We start from the raw sequence: 21,606 nt of genomic DNA on the forward strand, positions 1-21,606 counted from the left end.
AGTAAGGGTCAAACACAAGCAATGTGTCATAACAGCAGTTGTTGCTTACTTATATCTCCAAACAAATTCAGGCTTTGCACACATTTTAGTAGAAATTTCTGTTGGAAAAACTTACTGAAACGAGATTATTTTTTTCCTTTTTAAATATAACATATCACTTTTACTTCATAAATAAAGCATCATGACACCAGGCATTATTTTCTTAAACGTTGGAATAACTTCCAAGTTCACTCAGGAAAGTTATAAGAGTCAACCCATTTGCCAACCAAAGATTGACGGGGCAACTGCTGAGCTGTCTGAAGCTTTTGCAGAAAAGCCCTGTAGGATTCAACACTTGCATGTTGGTAGTGTTCCAACTCTGTTAGCCTGGAAAGGCATAGGATGTAGCAGATTAGCTCATGTCCCTCCAAATAGTTTGACAAATCCTGATCCCCTTTCCAATCAACTATGTACAATATGGGCCTCTCACCTCTTCCCTGGCCACTTTAAATCAGAAACTTGGTAAAACACTAACATTCACACAGGCCAGTCCCCTATAGCAGTTATTGAAAGCCATGAATAGCATTGATTGATTTTAATAACTGCTATAGGGGACCTTGCCTGTGTGAATGTTAGTGTTTTACCAAGTTTCTGACTTAAAGAGGCCAGAGAAGAGGTGAGAGGCCCATATTGTACAAAGTTGATTGGAAAGGGGATGTACCAATTTCTGTTGTCATGTTATATAAACTAAATTATTTGATTTGCAGCCTCTTCTTCCTCCAAATGTGTTTTTCCTCACTTGATTTCCCTTACCATTTTTTAAATGTATTTTGGCAACCGTTTCCATTGAACTATGGGTGTATATTCAAAGTCTAAAGACCACCCATTAAACTGGATGTGCAGAGTATGTTACCCTGTGTAAATTGGATAATTGAAACAATTCAATTTTTTTTTTCTCTGACAATTTCATTTCATTAGATTTCACTTCCTTCACAATAATACAGTCAACAAAAGTCCTAGGTATCACTGCCATATCAGGTCCAGCAGGAAATGGAGAGATGAAATACATATCAGCAGGATTACAATGGAATTTGGCATTTGAACTGGATGCACACTACCCCTCCACAGGTATGTGAAACGCAGTGTGATATAGGAAATATGGTGTCTAAAACCAGCTTAGCTGTTGTATAGTCATCTAGTTTATGTGTGAAATAAGCGGTCAGAGACAAGTGCTTTGCAGTCTTTTTTCAACAATTCCAACATGTATTTTTCTGACTGTTCTGCCTTTTAGTACACTGACATCATCTTGTACTTTGATACTGTATGAAATTTTCAATAACAATGGATTGTTCAATAAAATGTCTCATTCATGGTCTTTTGATGAAGGATGGAAACAATGACAGTGGTAAAATAGTAAAATGACCATTTATAGTCTGAAGCTTATGGATCAGATAGTATGTGTCAGTGAGTTCATATCTAAAGGCAAATATTCTGTGACGATAACATGAGCATCAGGGGACAAGTTTGACAGATATCTACTATGGCCAGTGATATAGAGATGAAAATGGAAGTTGTACAGATTGTTGCTGAATTCTACACAATGTTAACATTGATAACTGAAATCACAAGCAACTCGACTTGCAAATCAGCCAGCGACTCCATTACTGTAGTATCCTGGATGAAGCACCTTCAGCTTCAAATGATTTTTTTTGGTTGTTTTGTTGCCTGAAAATATTATCCCCAACTAATGAGAGAAATCAGAAAGTATCTGAAGTTGCTATCTCTACCAAATGTCTAAACTTAAGTTTTATGGAATGTTGCACTGACAGACAGCTAAAGTGGAGCTCTGTTGGCAAAATTCCTACAGAGGTGTGTGTGTGTGTGTGTGTGTGTGTACTCAGAGTAGATTTTAAGCAACATCCTGAAATACACAAAAAAAAACAGTGAGATTGCATTACATTCACTCATACATGCATACACTCACACAATGATGGTGTCAGAGCCTTCATGCAATGTGCAAACCAAGCACCCCCAAACCAAAGGGGTGCTTACTTTACCAATTAAGATACTGCTGCCCATAAGAATAAATGAGAGCGTTTTATGCCAAGGTTTAGTAATTCACGTTTTCCAAAAGAAAATGGACACTTACTCTTACAAAGCATAATTGCTAGTTGGGGCACCACAATGTTTGGCAGTTTTAGCTTACTGAAGTAAGAAAAAAGTATTTCAGTGATTTAATCATCAGCATCTTAGCGTCTTCACTGTTCACAATATGAGGCATTTCTACTCTAGTGTGCTAGATATTAGGACAACATACAATATAATTTTTAGCATTTTACAGTAACAAAAGATCTGACTATTTTGATCATTCCCTTGATGAGAAGTAAAGCTTGCTGAGTTTTCCCTAACCCTCATATTATGTTAAGGGTCAATTTGACCCATTTCATCCATTGACCCAATGGGTCAAATTGACCCTTAACATAATATGAGGGTTAAGTCATTGCTGCTGAGTCCATATCTGGACTGGCTATTGATTACCATTGGCCACTGTGTTACCACAGTCTCGTGTGTAATTTTGTCAAGCATTTTTTGTTTGACCTTACAAATCCAGCTGTGTCGCCTCACAGTCCAATCCAAGATAAAAGCAACGAGTTGATAACTTCTATAGAACAGAAAATTATATAAATGGCAACTTTCTTTACACAACACAGTGCATACATAGCTGGAATTCAAAATAGAAAAATCACTAACAATAAGAGCAATATGGCATAGACTTCAGCAATACGCATATCGCCTATAAACTGACTAATTTAGTACAAATTAACCTTATTTCACATGCATGAATCTTATCTAAGTCTTATGATCATTATCCCATGGATAATTTTGCAATCTATTTCCGCAGCTCCCCTAGCCGGGGTGAAAAGGAACAAAAAACATGGCTTGAAAATGACGAAAGTTAATCGTCAAAAAGAGGCTGAATCGCACAAGCATTGCAACTTATAAAGCCTTCAAGTTGCAATGCAAAGTTCTAATCTTTGACATTTTGTGCACAAATTGTGTTGGTTTTGTGATACACTGGAGACATTAGCACAGTTAGAAAGGTAGAATAGGTAGTAATCGGTAGAAAACATACTCAACATTTTTTTTAATTATTGCCAAATTGATAACAAACAAGTATTTACCACCTTTGCTGAAATTGTTCTGGTTTTTGCAGATTATTTGGATATCCCCTGGAAGATTTCTTTTCTCATGCATGAAAACATTTAATTCCCTCTTTCACAAACAATAATATTTCCATGGTCTAAAAATGTATTTTGGGTTTAAGACGGTTTTCAAATTTAAGCCAAACTTCTGTGTGCACTTCTGATAAACAATGCTTTGTTTTTTACTTGATCAAATGTAAACCAAACACCAGCCAGATGTGCAAATTTGTTTGAGTTAACATGCAAAGTAGAGTTTGTTGTTTGAGATCTTAGTAAATCAGGGTAATTATGTTCGGGATGAGACATATGACAACCCATGATAGTTAGTTCAAATATAAGACATGTGATGCTTGGTTAGGGTAACAGATGGGCTGTGACATCATTATGCTGTACAGTTTGCTCACCACTATGATCATTTCATTCATAGTACTTATACGATACAGCCCAAGGCAACTGTCTATTACCATGAATTTCACTGACAGCAGACAAATTCAAAACCCCATACACACTAACACTACCTCTTACTCATGAATCTCTCACAGATCTGGATGGCTCATTGACTTGCCATTAAAAGGGAGAACCTTCATTATTTAGGATGTACCTCCTAAAAGGATACCTACTGTGCATATTTGTCTGCAAGTGTGTAATGCATGTGTGTATCATAGTGTTGTTCTGAGAGACACGTTTATTCAAGCATTAAAGTGGTGTCTGGCACAACACACACTCACAAAGGCATATTCATTAGCAGCAGGGTGCCATTCCCCAGTACTTGGAAAGTCATTGGAGCATTCATGGCTGTGGATGGATATAGAAAATAAAACAGATTGGAACAGATGTAGATGAATGAAATGGAAGAATGCAGGCAGAACATGAAAGAGCATCCTAGGACACAGTGTCAAGAGGCAATCAGTTCCAGTCAGGGACTGAAGTAAATTCACTCAATTTTTCATGCTAGAAATTTTGTGTCAGGAAGGACAAATAATTATGTTCAATGGTTTTCACATAATGAGTACTCTTCTACATCAGGAATCCTGTCTGATTCACCACTCACTGGTCTTGGATTGAAAACTGTAGGAACTGGTATAAATCAGTTTCATAGTGTCCTGGTGTATGATATTAATGTCAAAAAACACAAGACCACAAGATAAACAAATGTATTAACTTTAATAGGACAACAGCTGATGAGCAGCTCCAAAGCAAATTAGAAATCAGTAAATTATATATATATATATATATATATATATATATATATATATATGTCATAGGAAAAATATCAAATGTCATGTTCTATTAAAACTCTAATAAGCAAGGTTTCTTAACACCATGCTACATCTATGTCATTTGGAAATAACCATAATTAAAAGTTGTAAACACTGTTCAATATCCAAGTCATTATACAACTAGGAAAATTGTTTTTCCAGGACATCGTGATGTATTACATTTGGCACTTTGTAATATGGGAGTGCTTGAAAAGCCGCCAGGGAGTAAATTGTCATTTTGTTCTGCCTCACTTAGCTTAACTTTGATATTCGGGTGATATTTTGTTATAATTTATCCAAACTTATTTTTCTGTTCATGTATAAATGAGGCATTCCTTTGGTCGAAAGCATTTCTTTAGTTTGTTTGTTTGGTTGACTGGCAATGTTTTTATGAATATACAATGCAATATTAGAAATACACCATATGGCCAAAAGTATTCGCTCACATGCCTTGACTCACATATGAACTTAAGTGACATCCCTTTCTTAATCCACAGGGTTCAATATGACGTCTGTCCACCCTTTGCAGCCATAACAGCTTCAACTCCTCTGGGAAGACTGTCCACATGGTTCAGAAGTGTGTTTATGGGAATTTTTGACCAGTCTTCCAGAAGTGCATTTGTGAGGTCACACATTGATGTTGAACAAGACATCCTGGCTCTCAATCTCCACTCTAATTCATCCCAAAGGTGTTCTATCGAGTTGAGGTCAGAACTCTGTGCAGGCAAGTCAAGCTCATCCACACCAGACTCTGTCATCCATGACTTTATGGACCTTGCTTTGTGCACTGGTGCACAGTCACAATGGAAAATGAAGGGGCCAGCTCCAAACTATTCCCACAAAGTCAGGAGCATGCGATTGCCCAAAATGTCTTGGTGATGTGCACGTGATGTGTGGCTTGGATGCAGCTACTCAGCTACCCATGGAAACCAATTTTATGAAGCTCTCTCCGCACTGTTCTTGAGCTAATTTGAAGGCCACATGAAGTTTGGAGGTCTGTAGTGATTGACTCTGCGGAAAGTTGGCGACTAACATGGCCTACCACTTTGTGGCTGAGCTGCTATGGTTCCCAAAAACTCCCATGTTCTTATACCACAGCAGACAGTTGACTGAGGAATATTTCCGAGTGAGGAAATTTCCCAATTGGATTTGTTGCACGGGTGGCTTCCCATCACAGTTCCAAGCTGTAATTCACTGAGCTCCTGAGAGCAACCTATTCTTTCACGAATGTTTGTAAAAAAAATAAATAAAATAAAAATAGACAGCATGCCGAGGGGCCTCATTTTATACACTTGTGGCCATGGAAGTGATTGGAACACCTGATTCCAATTTTTTGGATGGGGGAGTGAATACTTTTGGCCATATAGTGTATCTCAGTTGATATATCAATTTCAAGGACATTCTACTGCTCCTAGAATTTAAATGTTTTTTTTTGCAAATTTAAACAGCAACATGGATTCCTTTTTTTTTTTTTTTTTTTTTTTTTTTTTCAGAAATCTAGACTTTGTGCTGCATTTGACATAATTGTGGAAGTTTAAGATGTTCCACAAACAACTAACAATTATCTTGGTGAAATTCTCAAGTCCATCAAGTCAAAACATATGCCGATATGAAAAGCATTGTGTTAGCTCCAGCTTTGCATTTACTACAGGAAGTAAATAAATAAATGAATGCATAAATAAAGGTGTGATTTAAATTATCTATACTGTACTTTTTAAAAAGATAGATCTGAGAATTGTTTATAATTTATCATAACCTGCCTATAGCTAAGCATACGATGGCTTCCTCAATGACAAGCAATATTAACACATAACATAATTTAATGTAATAATGAGTTTCTTAAACTAAATTTACAATTCATAATGTGATTATTAATTACTGCAGTTTCCGACTCAGTCACTTTTGTCTGTAAGTACTGTAATGCAATGCAAAAAAGCAGGGCTTTCACACATGCTTGTAGGCATAAACCATCACCATACAAATTAGCATCTGCTTTGACACAAAAAAAGCCGAGGATTACGCCACAGCAGACCTTCAAAGTTCTGAAAGCCAATATTACCTTGAAGAGTGCTTAAACGGATAAAACAATTGACTGGTTTATTCAAGGCCCAGCATAACTTTTTAATGTAAAAATTAGCTTAACTTTTATATTTTCAGAGCATTCTGGCTTTTCAGTACAACTATTTTTAGTCAGTACCAAAGTACCACTGATTTTACTGTTCACTTACAGGGCCCTCGGCATTTTTGAATTTGATTCTCACAAGTCCACCGTTTGTCTCCAGGCAATCAGACATCAAAAAGACAAAAATGAATCCAGCTGTCCCTGACTATTTACTGCAAATTCCTACTGATCTCATTGTGATGGAAAACTCTGGCCCTTAAATTTTTAGGTAGCCAAATTCATGTGACATGACATGCGCGACACTAGTAGCTCACAGCACAGGATTCCTTTTTTGTTTTTGTTTTTTAACTTCATTCACGCATGCCGAAAGGCAAATTCCCGTACAACTTTGCTGTGTAGCCAGATAACCATTGTCATCTGGCTACATTTTGTGTTGAGTGAATTGCCAAAAAAGTTGCTTGTTTATGGTTGGGGTGAAGGTGTAATGCTTAGTATTTCCTTTCCACCATCAGTAACACACTATGCCACTAGGTACTCAAATCCTGCAGTGCCAGACGTGTCCCCCTGCTTAAGCCAGTACATGTCCTGGCCCTTCTGAAGTTTGCTAGAGAGCATTTGGATGATCCAGAAGAGAATTGGGAGAATGTCCTATGGTCAGATGAAACCAAAATAGAACTTTTTGGTAAAAACTCAACTTGTCGGGTTTGGTGGAAAAAGAATGCTGAGTTGTACCCAAATAACACCATACCTACTGTGAAGGGTATGGGTGGCAACATCATGCTTTGGGACTGTTTTTTCTGCAAAGGGACCAGTACAACTGTTCTGTTTAAAGGAAGGAATGAATGGGGCCATGTATCGTGAGATTTTGAGTGAAACCCTCCTACCATCAGCAAGGCCACTGAAGATGAATCGTGACTGGGTCTTTCAGCTTGACAATCATCCTAAACACACCGCCCAGGCAACGAAGGAGTGGTTTCGTAAGATGCATTTCAAGGCCCTGGAGTGGCCTAGCCAGTCTCCAGATCTCAACCCCATGGAAAATCTTTGGAGGGAGTTGAACGTCTGTGTTGCCAAGCAACAGCCCACAACATCACTGCTATGGAGGAGATCTGCCTTGAGGAATGGGCCAAAATACCAGCAATAGTGTGTGAAAACCTTATGAAGACTTAGAGAAGATGTTTGACCTCTGCCATTGCCAACAAAGTATTGACAAAGTATTGAGATGAACGTTTGTTATTGACCAAATACTTATTTTCTACCACAATTTGCAAATAGATAATTTAAAAATCAGACAATTTGACTTTCTGTATTTTTTTCTCAGTCTGTCTCTCATAGTTGAACTGCACCTATGATGAAAATTACTGGGCTCTGTCATCTTTTTAAGTTGGAGAACTTAACTTAGAACAATTGGTGCCTGACTAACTACTTTTTTGCCCCACTGTATCTCCTTGCCTACATAACAGCACCTTTTCCCTGTCCTCCAACTATTTTTTATTAATTTTTTTGTGATATACATATATATATATATGTATATATATATTTGTCTGGGACAAATATTCTTAAGATCAGACTACTGTCACATGCACAAACACATATCCTGTAAATGAGCTTGCCAGAAATGGGAGATTGCCAGCCATGAAAAGCAAGCTGTTTTAACAAACTGCCTTATACAACACACTCCTCACTTAATAATGCATGCACTGCAGTCATTCCAGTCACTCTCAATCACTTCCAAACACAGCTTAAAAATGGTAAATAAATAAAATTAAAACAAAACAGATTTCCTTTGAATGAGACTTTGATATGGTCACCAAGGAGTATTAGACTTCAAACAGCATTTTTTTTTACCTCCTGAAGCATGCTTCCCACAAAATTTAGACATAGATATAGATATAGATATAGATATAGATATAGATATAGATATAGATATAGATATAGATATAGATATAGATATAGTCAGAATGGACCCAGGAGGTCCCCTTTTGCTCCTGCGTCAAATTAACATTGATCAAGGAGGATATCCTAGACAAAAAGGAAAAAGTAGAAGAGACTGGATAAATTAGGATGGGGACAACACAGACATGGATTGTGCACAAGTCAGTTTAAAGGAAATGGTACTAAACACTTTTCACACTAAGATTAAAGTCTCCCCAAACTGGGCCTTTGGCCAGTTCTAAAGCAGCCACTCGACTTTAAAAACTGCCCAAGCCTGAGGGCGACCTCAGTGTCAGGTTTGTAGAGTGTATGCCAAGGCATATTGAAGCCATTCTGACAGCCAACAGCAGCTCAATACCTTACCGAGGAACTGTTCCCTTTAATCTTGGCCTGTCTTCACCTTACCTCTCCTGTGTAATAGGTTGATTTATACTTATTGACATTCCCTGAATCCATAAGATTTCCTCTCTCCCCTTTGTCTTTACCCATAACAGACAGACATATGCACACACACTCACACACACAAACACTAACACACACAAACACACACACACTCACTTTCACACACACACACACACACTCACACACACAAATACATATTTAAGATAGATAGATAGATAGATAGATAGATAGATAGATAGATAGATAGATAGATAGATAGACAGATAGACAGACAGACAGACAGACAGACAGACAGACAGACAGACAGACAGACAGACAGACAGACAGACAGATAGACAGATAGATAGATAGATAGATAGATAGATAGATAGATAGATAGATAGATAGATAGATAGACAGACAGACAGACAGACAGACAGACAGACAGACAGACAGATAGATAGACAGATAGATAGATAGATAGATAGATAGATAGATAGATAGATAGATAGATAGATAGATCATTTGAAAAATGATCTAAATCCTTATTTTTTTTCAGTTTATGTATTAATTGGAGGGCTGGAAAAAATATATAGATATGGATACAGATATTTACCATATGATTGCTTGATGCTGGCTATTTACCTCAACAAAAATCTGTGGACAAATATAACAGTATGGAATATAAAAGTATCCCTGCAATAGCAGTTTTACAATTTGGGTAATATAAAATTAGAATGAATTTCCCACGGCATGCATGTAAACTATGCATCATATCTTGTAAAGTAAGATAATTATTTTCCAGAGATTTCAATCAGCCCTTTCTCTCAGTCAGTGTCCATGCCAAATTAACTTGGGGAATTAGCTCTCCCATTGGAATGAATGTCTTTGAAAAAATTCTGGATCCACATAAAATTCACAACCTCAATAGATGGATATCAGCTTTGTCAGTAGTGAATTTTTACACTGTAACATCTGGAAGGTTTAAATCTGTAAAATAGTCTTCTTAATGCCCTATTTATCTGTTTATTTCTATACTTTCCTTTAAAAACCATCATGCTTTATGGACAAAGAGCAATCGCCCTACCTTTTCTTGACATAGAGGTATCATACTACATTCTGAGTCACTTTCCACATTCAGGTGGATTCATCATCTTTGTCGGTCCCAACTGCATATAACTACACAGGAATGTGTAGTTATATGCCTCACTGAGTGGAGGGTTATTTGGAATAATTATCAATGCAGTGTTTGATAATATGCTGTGTAAATCTTACCTCAACAAACACCGGAAACCCTTACTCCTAATGATTACAAATCAGCTTTGCCCTGGTTTAAGCAGTAACTATAAAATCACATATTCTTGCTTTGCCTCATCTCTAATGTCTACTGGACAAGGTGCAACCAGATCTTTCATCTCACTGAGTTTTTGGGCAGTTTAGTTTGTAACGAATTGGGGCCGATTGTGTGTATCGTATCTGGACAGGTTGAGGAGCACAGCATGTTTCATACAAATTACTTAAATGGTTATTGATTCGGAAGATGAATGTGTAAGTGTCAGCATGTAAACTCTATACAATAGAACTCTTTGAGCCTTGTAATCATGGTAGGTAAAGATAGATGAGAGAAATAATTTCCATAGAGCAAATTTGAGAGGTCTTATCAATACATTCCGTGGCAACTGGTGAGTTAATATTAATTTTCAGAACATATCATCTGTGACACAATAGCTAATAAATGTGCATGAACATAAAGAGACACAGGTCAGCTCATAAGTATCTAGATGAAGAGGGTTTCCTAAAGAGTGTAATACTGCAATGATTGATGTATTTGACAATATTGACAATAAAGCTGACTTTGACATATTTGTCTAAGACTATTTCTTTTTACTCAGTAGACTGTCAGACAAATTAGTGAACTGTTCTATAATAATAATAATGCTACCGCTGCTATTTGTATTATTATTATTATTATTATTATCATCATAATGATGATAATAATAGTTTTTATAATAATAACAATAAAACATTTCTGTATTTAATTTCACATAATTTACATGACTTTACCAAAATATAAGCTGTAGGCATAAACATGCCTCCGCCACAACATGTGTTTTCTAAAAATAACATACCTTTGAGAAGCACAATATCTCAATGCCTGTGTATAAAAGCACATGTCTGAAAACAAGACTTTCTGCATGCACTCAGAATGAACTTGTCTCTCTTTGAGCCTTTTCCTTGACATTTCCCCTTTGAAGACAAAATGAGCAAATGAGATGACTGCAGAGCTGAGAACAGCAGCGAAATTGACATAAGAGGATACCGAAATAAAATTCTTTCTGCTAATTTTAAATAAGATGTACAGTTCTGTTGTACGCCGTAATAGATTACATCATATCTCATTGCCTTGGTTATTCATTTGCCCTGTTTCCATGGCATCTCAGGGGGAACCGTTTTCAAAAGGAGATTTGATAGGCCGCTGGGGCTCCTTCCCTCTGCGATGCTAATTAGCAGTCTCCTGGCGTCCCTCGGGTTTGTGGGGAATTTGGTGGGACAACAGACTTTCATACTGACACAAACACACAGAAACAAGGCAGGCATGCAAAAACACGTCCACTTAAATGCCTTCTAATACACTTACTCTCCAGTGCGATGTTGAATTGTGTGGGCCTATTGCTATGGGATGTAATTAGAGAAAGAAAACTTGGGTGAAAATCCATTGTCATATACTGAAACATCATGAAGATATCCTATAAAAATTTTAAAAATGATAGCATACTCAGCAATAAATAACCAAAATATCATGCCTTTCCTCTGTTTTGGTGTAAAGAAGTACAAGGACATAAGAAAATGTTGGAATTTAATGAACAATCCTTTTATGAAACATTTCATGAAACACCTCATATTTCCTTAGACAAACGTCTAATTTACTTTTATCATTCACATGGATGCATTGCAATTGATCCCACTGGTCGTACAAAGGCACAAAACTTTAACATTGGTAATTGGTATTGAAAAATGTAGTAATGCACTTTACTTATAAAGAACTTATAAAGAAAGGGATTTTTAAACCATTCACACATGTGCATATGAAATCTAAATTGAAGCCCTACCTACACCTTACAAATTAAAGAGAGTGCTATTAAATATGAAAGGAGTAAAGTATTCACCTGTCATGTAAATGTGTAACCTTCATACATGACACATGCATACACATACAATACATCCTGAAAATGTATGGAGTTGCATTAACAGTAGAATTCCACCATACTCTTTTGTAGTGAAGCTGGTGACTAACATCAAATTGCACATTTTCGCCAGCAATTAGATAGCTAGATTTTACCTCTGCTTCACTAATTTCTCGAGTATCGGAAGTGGACTGTTGTTTTCTCAGACCCGCCAGCAATTCGCTGATCTTATCTCTTCTCAGTTGTCCTTGCAAACTGTCATATTTTTCGCTGTGACGAGTCTAGTTGTGGTGCCAAATATTATATTCCTTAAATACCGAAACTTGTTGCAAACAAGCACAAAGGTCTCCCGTGCGTCTCCATAAATAAATAAGACGTAGTCCACTTTTCTTTGAAAATTCTACACTCTTTATCTACTTTTCTCAGTTTTGATAACGACATTTTGGCTAATGAGGGAGTAGCAGGCGGGTAGAGAACAGGGTCGAAACAATGTCATAACAAGGAGCAGATGGCGCCGATTGGTCTGTCTCAGTGATGCAGATTGTCTTCTATCCTGACCAAAATAGTGTGCGGCCTGGCGGAAAAATCTCGAATTGCATTTAACTAAAAAAAAAAACACCCTGTTTGACGCCCCTGCTTTAGCATAACTTCATTGTATGTCTCATCAAATTTATCCCTTTATATATGACTGACCCTTTAACTTTTAGGTAGCCTTATGGTCATGTGACATGATGTGACACGAGTAGCTCACGGCACAGGATTCCTTATTTTTTTGTTTGTTTTTTAAACTGCATTCACACAGCAAAACGCAAAAAGGCAAGCTCCTGTGCAACTTAGCAGTGCCGGACGTAAGAAAACAGCATGCCAAGACAGAGCTAGCTTCTTGGATTTTTGCGCCTCAAATGTAGTTGAATGTGAAACAGAGGGAAAACGGCACTTTAGAACAACATTCCTGAGGGACTGAACATTATAGAGGTTACTAACCATTTCCTCTCACTGACCTGGACGGCGGCAGTGCAAAATACAGAAGTCAAGACAATTAGTGTAACCACTGTGTTTTTCGAAACATTATTTTGAGGTTTTAACGCTTAAAACCCTCAACCTAGTGATGTTCAGTATGTGTTCATCTGAAGGCCATCAGGTGCTCGCTATTCTGTCCTGTAGCTCCAGCTATACTGTGAAACCACCTCCACTTCATTATTATATTTATGTCTCTGTATTCTTATTTCTACATTTAGTATAGTCTGTGTTGTAGCTCCTGCTTGCTGTGTAGTGAATAACCTCTCTGACTAGGCTCCTACTGGTGAGTAATGAACAGCCCTTGTGAGTTGGCTCGAGCCTGCTGTGTAGTGAATAGGACTTGCCATTGTTATCAGGTTACGTTTTGTGTGGAGTGAATTCTCAAAAAGGTTGCTTGTTTATGGTATAAGTGTAATACTTAAAATTTCCTCTGGGGTGTCACAGCCACAGCTGCAACACAGTCACACTTATTTTGCTTACTTGTTAGGTTCTCCATCCTTGTCATCTCCATTGTTTTGTTTTTGTTTTTTTTTTTTATGAAATCAACAGATGAACGCACAATTTTACCTGAATTATAACTTTATAAATCTGATTTATTACTGCACATAAGCTTCCTTCCTTTCTTAATTCATTCTATTGAATAATTCAGCCTGTGTAGTACTCCTAGTGGTCTTTAGGTGGATTGCATATAACTACAGCAATTCTAATAAATTGGCACCATCATACTTCCTCTCCAGTCCTCGGGCATCTCCTCACTCTCTAAGATTCTGTCAAGCCAGAAACTGTACTTCTGTCTTTCTCCGATGCTTCCATACCTCCACAGGTATACCATCAGGGCCAACTGCCTTTCCACTCTTCATCCTCTTCAAAGCCTTCCTCACTTCACGTTTGCTAAAAAACGTATAATATATATATATATATATATATATATATATATATATATATATATGTATATACATACAGTGTACCCTCACTTTTCACAGGAATTATGTTCCAAGCCCCCTTGCAAAAAGTGAATTTAGTAGAGAAATAAAGACTTGTTAATTTTGATGGTATTTACAGATATATTATCCATCTATGAACCTCCCTCACCTGCACCTTCTTCAGAAACATCATTATAGGCTGCTGCTGCCCCTGCTATTTTTTCTGGTTGAAAATGGTTTTATAAGCTGCCATGGCATAAGATGACATAATCAGCATATACATGTGAAAAAGTGGCAATTAGGAGCATACAACAATGCTTACAGCAGCAACACAAATGGGTGTCTATAGGGGAATGAATGAATGAATGAATGAATGAATGAATGAATGAATGAATGAATGAATGAATGAATGAATGGTCTATTAAGAGCAGGGCTGGGTGTTAAACAGCCAAACAACAGCTGGAAGGAAGGACCTGCGAAATCTCGCCTTCACACTCTTGGGGTTGAAGTCTGTCGCTATAGGGGACATTGGGTGGTTCTGCTTGGGGGTTGGAGACATGGTGCATCAGATAATAAACAACAACCTAACAATAGAATAATACATTGAGCAATTCTATTCTAGAATTAAATATCAACAACTAAAAAAGATTGCTAAGGCCTTGCTTTGTGAAATTATTGAAATCCCTATGTATTTGGATTATGCAAAAAAATGGGTTTAAAGGGAATGTATGATGATAAAGATTGATGTCAAGTAAGTATTGACTTGAAATTCTTACTACCAACACAGTAAGCTTTTCTGCATTATGTCCCGGCAGTTTCTGACACTTGAAACACTGGATGTTGCTGGGGGTCATGACTTTGGACTAACCAAGTGACTGGGTCCACAAAAGCAAAGTGAGAATGGTGTGGGTAGCAATCTAAATATAAAATGGGGTTATAAAAGTAATATTGGGGCTCGAGGTGGTGAAGAAGAACCAGTGGGGTGAAAAAGCCAGACGCTATTCGATTAACAGGTTATATAAATATATAGAGGCTTGAAAGGGTGGTGAATATACCATTCAGACTGATTGACTGCTGAAACATGTTAAGCAATTTAGGCAGACAATAAAGACATGGTGGGATTTGAATAAGCAAAATGGATAGAGGCAGAGAGATGAATGTTTATCCTCCCCATGATCACGTAGCTCCCCGTCCTTTCTTCAGCCAAGGTTCTGATTAAGTTGCTTGTGTTTAAAGAGCAGGGATCCTCTAATTTCTCTGCTTTCATCTAATTTAATTATGTTCTGACTTTCACCCTTTTCTTCCCTAGAAGGATAAAAGCGGCTTTAGCTTTTATGTGAAGCTTTAATGATAGTGGTGAGGAATTTTACTCACAGAATGCAGAGCTGCAAGTGTGTTAAGCTGGAGCACAGTAATCTATGTAGTCACAAACAAAAAAAACTGTATTAAACACATTTCTTGTAAGGACTTCCATGCAGCATGAATACTCAATTTGACATAAAAGGTGAGAACGTCTTTTGCTTGCTTCCCATTGGAAATGTGACACATTGAACGTTTGGCACCCCTGATTTAGAGTGAGGCAAACACACATCATCAAAAATATATATCTTGATATTTTATCCTGGGAGTGATGTCCAATGTTTGCATACGGATCAGTGAATTTGAATGCGATGCCAGCTACATAATTTATATTGAGGTTCTTAAAAGTTTTCAATATCTTGGCAAAGTAGACCTCCCTCATCCACCAAAAAATAAAACCCTGCAAGACTGGGAATGATAAATAGGCCAGCAAACAGAGTTCATTTACAAAGACCACAGTGGCAAAACTGAAGTTTAGTTTGTGGACCCACCACCTGCTATGTGCACACACACACACACACACATACACATACAGCAGCACACACACACACACACACACACACACACACACACACACACATACACACACACAGACTCTAACTGCTTCATTAATTCTTTGTGAATGTCGAAACTGGATGCTGAAACTATGCATCAATAAGTGAGCTTCCATACAGTCATCAAATATCAAGTTCAGTGAAACGGCTTTCAGTAGGGACTGAATGTTGAGAATCAGCTGTGGTCATGTGTTGTATGTGTAAGCTAAATCAGCAAAAATATCTTTAGATAGGGCAAGGGAAGGAGCACACTTTCAGAACTATCTAAGCAAACCACCAATTATTCATGTCTGAAAATCCCATAAGCCCATTCAGGAGAGACAGGCAGACGTTTTGGAGACCGGAAGTTAATTAAAAAAGGTATGCGAGCCTAAAAGTGACATGATTGGAGAGGAAGAGGCTATCTCGGACCATGCGCGGAAAAAGAAAACAAATTAAGGTCACAGATTTTCATAGAAAGATGATTTAAAATGACTATTTGTTCAAGTACAGTTGAGGAAAACACGCAATGTGACAATGAGAACATTAATGAAACCCAGTGGCCAATAGACACAGGATCCATATTTATTCAAACTGCTCATTATACTCAGTCACACATCCCTGTTTAACATGCTCAAGATAAAATACACCAATTTTTTTTACATTTTTACAGTATTATTCCTGCAGTTGAAAATTGCTGCCAACCTGTACAATGCCTATTAATTGTTTGTCTCGTATGTGGCCCTTCAATTGACTGGCAATCAGTCCAGGGTGTAACGCCCCTCTCAACCAATGACAGCTGGGATAGGCTCCAGCATCCCCTCATAACCCTCACTGAAGTATAAACTGTAGATAATGGCTGGATAGATAGTTGAAACTCAAAACAGATAAGGTTCAGGCCGTAGTGAATCCTATTATTATTCTCTAGAGGCATCACTAAAATTATATAGAATAACAGGCAGAAAAACATAGCATTTTCTGTAATATGTACTTTACAAGAATATGTTTTATTGATTTTGTGACATCTTCTGCCCACCCGTTTTTTCGACTTAAACACAAATACCTGTGCCTTGAACTTAATACCTTTTCCAAACAGGCTTTTCCCGCTCATGTTAATGTTTTTGAGGTAAATCATTTGTTTTAGCATACAAATTAACCTCTCTTTTCACATGTATCTCCACATCGGATGCGATCACGCAGTGAGGTAATGCCTTGCTGAGGACAACACCTTAATAAACAAAACAAAACGCTCCACGGATTATATCTGCACCCTACTGGACCTGTGTCTACAGGTCACCTAATTCCAGTTCACAGTGGTTTCTACTGGCAAAAACATGGCCGCACCATGTTTTTGTTATAGGTTTGCCCATAGTGGTGAACCCATATATGGAGGTTGAGAGCAAGGTCCTTGGGTCCGCCAGGTATGTAGATGACACATGGATCAAGAACAAGAAGAGTGAGGTAGACGCGTTCACCACTCATTTCAACACGATGGACACATACATCAAATTCACAAGGGAGGACATCACTGCTGACCAATTCCCCTTCTTGAACTGTTGTATTTACACCCAACAGGACAGAAGCCTGGACATCAAGATTTGAAGGAAAACAACATGTCATACATTCTGGATTCATTACAAATCAACTGAAATATTGCAAGCCTTTTATGATTTTAAAATTGCTGATTATGGCTTACATCTTAAGAAAACTGAAAAATCCCATCTCAAAATATTAGAATATCATGAAAAACTGAGACAGTCCTGCATCCCCAGTTTCTGCAGGTCAACACTTCCTTTTACACAAGCCACCATAACCTAGACCTACCAAAAACCAGGCAGTTATATTCGGAAACTCCCCATGAGTCATTAGAAGTGAAGAAGCCTCTCGGATGGGGGGTGAAACATTTTTAAGTGAAAATTCAAGTCCAGTTGCCAAGACAAGAAGATTTCGACAAGAATTCACCATGACTTTGATGACTGAAAACCTCCACAGACCTCATGCATTTCATTTTGCGCATGGTGTTCAAGCCAACAAAAGACGCCAGCGACTGTAACAACAAAAACAAAGATTTCAATCTAAATACATAGAACAATTGATTAGAGTTTATTAATCAAAACAAACAAAAAAAAGCACTCATGACAGATGCGATGACATGAGCGCAATAAGTAGAGCACAGAACACCCAATAGTGAAGTCACATGCCTCTGGGCTCTCTCATTACGCAGATTCCCTAGGGGCAGGGCTTAATCTACTGCTGCAGTCCAGCATGGCACCTTGCGCCCATCGTTATGTCTTTTATGAATACACCATAACCTTGTAACTGTCGGTACTGCTACTGTTCATTGGGATGAGATTATGTCTGTGGCTCCCAACCGCTCTCCCCAACTGGTCCAGAAGGCTGCCCATACTGAACTCAGATATGTCCAGGGTTTCTGCCCAATAAAGGGTAGTTTTCCTCGCTACTTTCTTGCTAATGGGGGAATATTTGAAAAAATAATTTTAAAGGATGTGATGTCATGAGACAACACTGTTTGCAATTTGCCATTGTACGATATAAAATTTGAATTGATTTGACTTGACTCCTGTGTATTATATCAGCAGTATATTTGTTTAGTTTTTGATAAATCTAACTTAGCTGAGCAAAAGCACATTTTTTTTGTTTTTACGGAGTTGTCAACAACAAATTAACACCTCTACGGAGGTGTCAATTTAAATGGAACCTTTGTGTGTCATTCTGCTGGTATTTAAACCCTATTTTGATTTAAATTAGTAACAGCTTCATGTCCATTGTTGCCTGTCTTTGAATTCCTTACATTAAGCAAGGTTAGTTTTGGACTGAAAAGGCTGATTTAAATGTCTATACGTTTACACTAAATTACAATATAGAGCCTGCCAAAATGTTAGTTAGCACTTTGACATTTCCACGACATCTGTCACAACCGCCTTGTGACTTTATGAGCTGTGACTAATGGGATTTCCTAAACGGCTGCAGTTGAAAATTCATTCTTTGCTCCAAGTGAGCATTTGTTCCAAATTTGATGAGGCAAATAGAAGAGGAGGCAATAACAAGTCACCTCAGAATACAATTTCAAGTTGCATGATATGCTTTATATAAATTATTTAAAATGATTGTTCACATTTTTCATTTGATGATTGTAGACTGCATTATATATGCATACTGTCATAGTAAACCCTCCAAATGCATAAATCTAAGCTCATTATTTATATAAATGTGTTTGTAAATTGCTTTTGTTCGGTTATTTTCCAAGACGGAAGAAAATGTAAATTCTATGAGTATAGTCAACAAAGCAGATTAATAGGTATTGATTCTAGATCTTCATCAGAGTCTGGTAAACACATAAAAATCAGCTATGCTGCTAAAGGGCACCTGCCATGCAAGTCATTAGCATTTCCATCATCTGTAACTTTTAATGACCAAATTCATTTTCAAAGGTCTCATGCCACAATCAACAGGTAGAATACAAATGATGTTTGCTGACTTTAAGTCACTCCAACTGAATGCAGAGGCGCATGGGGTCTAAAATACTATCTTAAATGTCATGTTGTAAAAAATTAGAGCCATACAATATGATGTTCTTACAGAAAATACATATTTTGTCACTAGTGACACTGTACTATTTTATCAGAAATTATTCATCATTATATTCAAAAGGCAGTTGTATCAGCCATTATAACAGGCAAGCAAAACCAACTATTTTCTTCCTATACTTGTCAGTCATTTGGTTTTACGATCATAAAGTTCAGATTCCTCACCATACCTACTGCTAAGGTCTGAACTATGTACCCAAATCACGCATTTGGGATTGTTTATTTAATAAACATTTTATCCAGTTAGACAGTAACGGTACATTTTTAGCTCTTGCTGGTTTTTTTTAGATAATAGTATCCCCTTCCCCTTGTTTCATTTTAAGAAAACACATGGTTAAGGAGAAACGTAAAGTGTAGGAATATAATATATTGAATGACACATATAAATACTGTATAGATAGATAGATAGATAGATAGATAGATAGATAGATAGATAGATAGATAGATAGATAGATAGATAGATAGATAGATAGATAGATAGATAGATAGATAGATAGATAGTGTATTTGTATATATTTCCATTACACAGTTTGAAAACTAATTAGTCAGAATGCATCAAAAGATCAAGTTACGCAATTTAAAACTTTCTACAGGGCTGAATAAGCACCTTTACATGTTTATATACAGGCAATGGACCAATGAGGTTTTTTTTTTTTATAGTGTTTTTTTCAATGTTATTCCTTTTTTTTTCTGAAACGGTCATAACTAATTTCAGACTACTGCTTCCATATTCAGACAGACCTCTTCATCTGTCGGGAGGAAGCAGCAGCAACTGCCAACTGTGATTAATCCAAACATTGTTGCTTTCAATGGTGGAGTAAATGTGTTCGGTTCCAATCTGCCTCTGTGGTAATGACAGCATCGCTTGAGAGCTTCAGTACTCATCTGTAGCTGTTGTCTTATCCCAGATATCCCAGAATATATTAAGGTAATTTCAGCAAACACAACTGAATTAGGAAAAACAGCTTTTACATAAGAAAAAATATATATTGTTTGTAAAATTCATATTGGGGCCCCTCAATTTTGTGTCGGAAATCTTTGTTTACCGGTTATGGAGTTGAACCCCACATTACCTGATTTCCACTGGTACAGTAATATTGCTTTTTATTTTCAGTGTTTTCTATGATCCTATGAACCTTTTAATGTGTATTCTAATTAAAATAAATATTGTCCAGAGATAATGAGAGTCTATTGAAAAAGACATGCACAATCTATTTTATCATAGCAACAGTTTCCTTCATATGATGGTGCAATAGAAAGCAACAACTATGTCAACAATTAAATACTTAATAGCTGCTATTTATTCATTCAAATAATAAAAATACAACAAATAAAAAAATATGTATTCAATCCACAGTCATACAATGACCCTTGATTGTTGAAATCCCAATGTTGAGCTAGTCTAGGCAGGTACTCAAATCTTGATTATTCTACAAGATTAATATCCTGATAAACATATTAGAATTGTTTCAATAGTTTCTATTTTTATGCACCTAATTTATCTAACATTAAAGTTATATGAATTTTCTTTTTTCTACCAACAGGGCCAGCTCTCCTAAAGAGGACAACTGTGCTGTTGCTGAAACAACAATAGATGACACACTCTCACACTCACTCACCCACACGTTCACATGCAACTATGCACAACGGCTGTAATGGGACCTGAACGAGAAAAGCATAATGGGGAGTTGTTATAGGTGTTTGTCATTAATTCCAATAAAATCCAAATATAATGCAAAGATCATCTAGAGAGTGGAACAGGAGTAGATAGAATGAGGATGAGCTGATATATTCCTGTATTTTACATCAGTGTCAAGCTGCTGATTAATGAGTCATTGGCCATAAAAAGTCCCCCACCCAGGATATTCCAAAAGATACATGTAAAACCAAAAGCAGGTCTGGCAAACACAATCCACCATTATGATTTAGCATTTCAATCTTTTATTGGTGTTTCCTTTTTTTTTCTTTTCTGTGCTCCACTGGCTTAAAAAAAAAAGTAGACCACTAATATGTGCTTTGCTGTCCTATTCTGGGTGTAGCAGACAAGTAAACATGTGCTAATCTGTTCAAAAAAGGAATTTAAAGAAATAAAAAGTTTT

Source organism: Fistularia commersonii, chromosome 18 (genome assembly GCF_037954325.1).
Source record: "Fistularia commersonii isolate RoL2024-O1a breed Wild chromosome 18, RoL_Fcom_v1.0, whole genome shotgun sequence".
Lineage (NCBI taxonomy): Eukaryota > Metazoa > Chordata > Actinopteri > Syngnathiformes > Fistulariidae > Fistularia > Fistularia commersonii.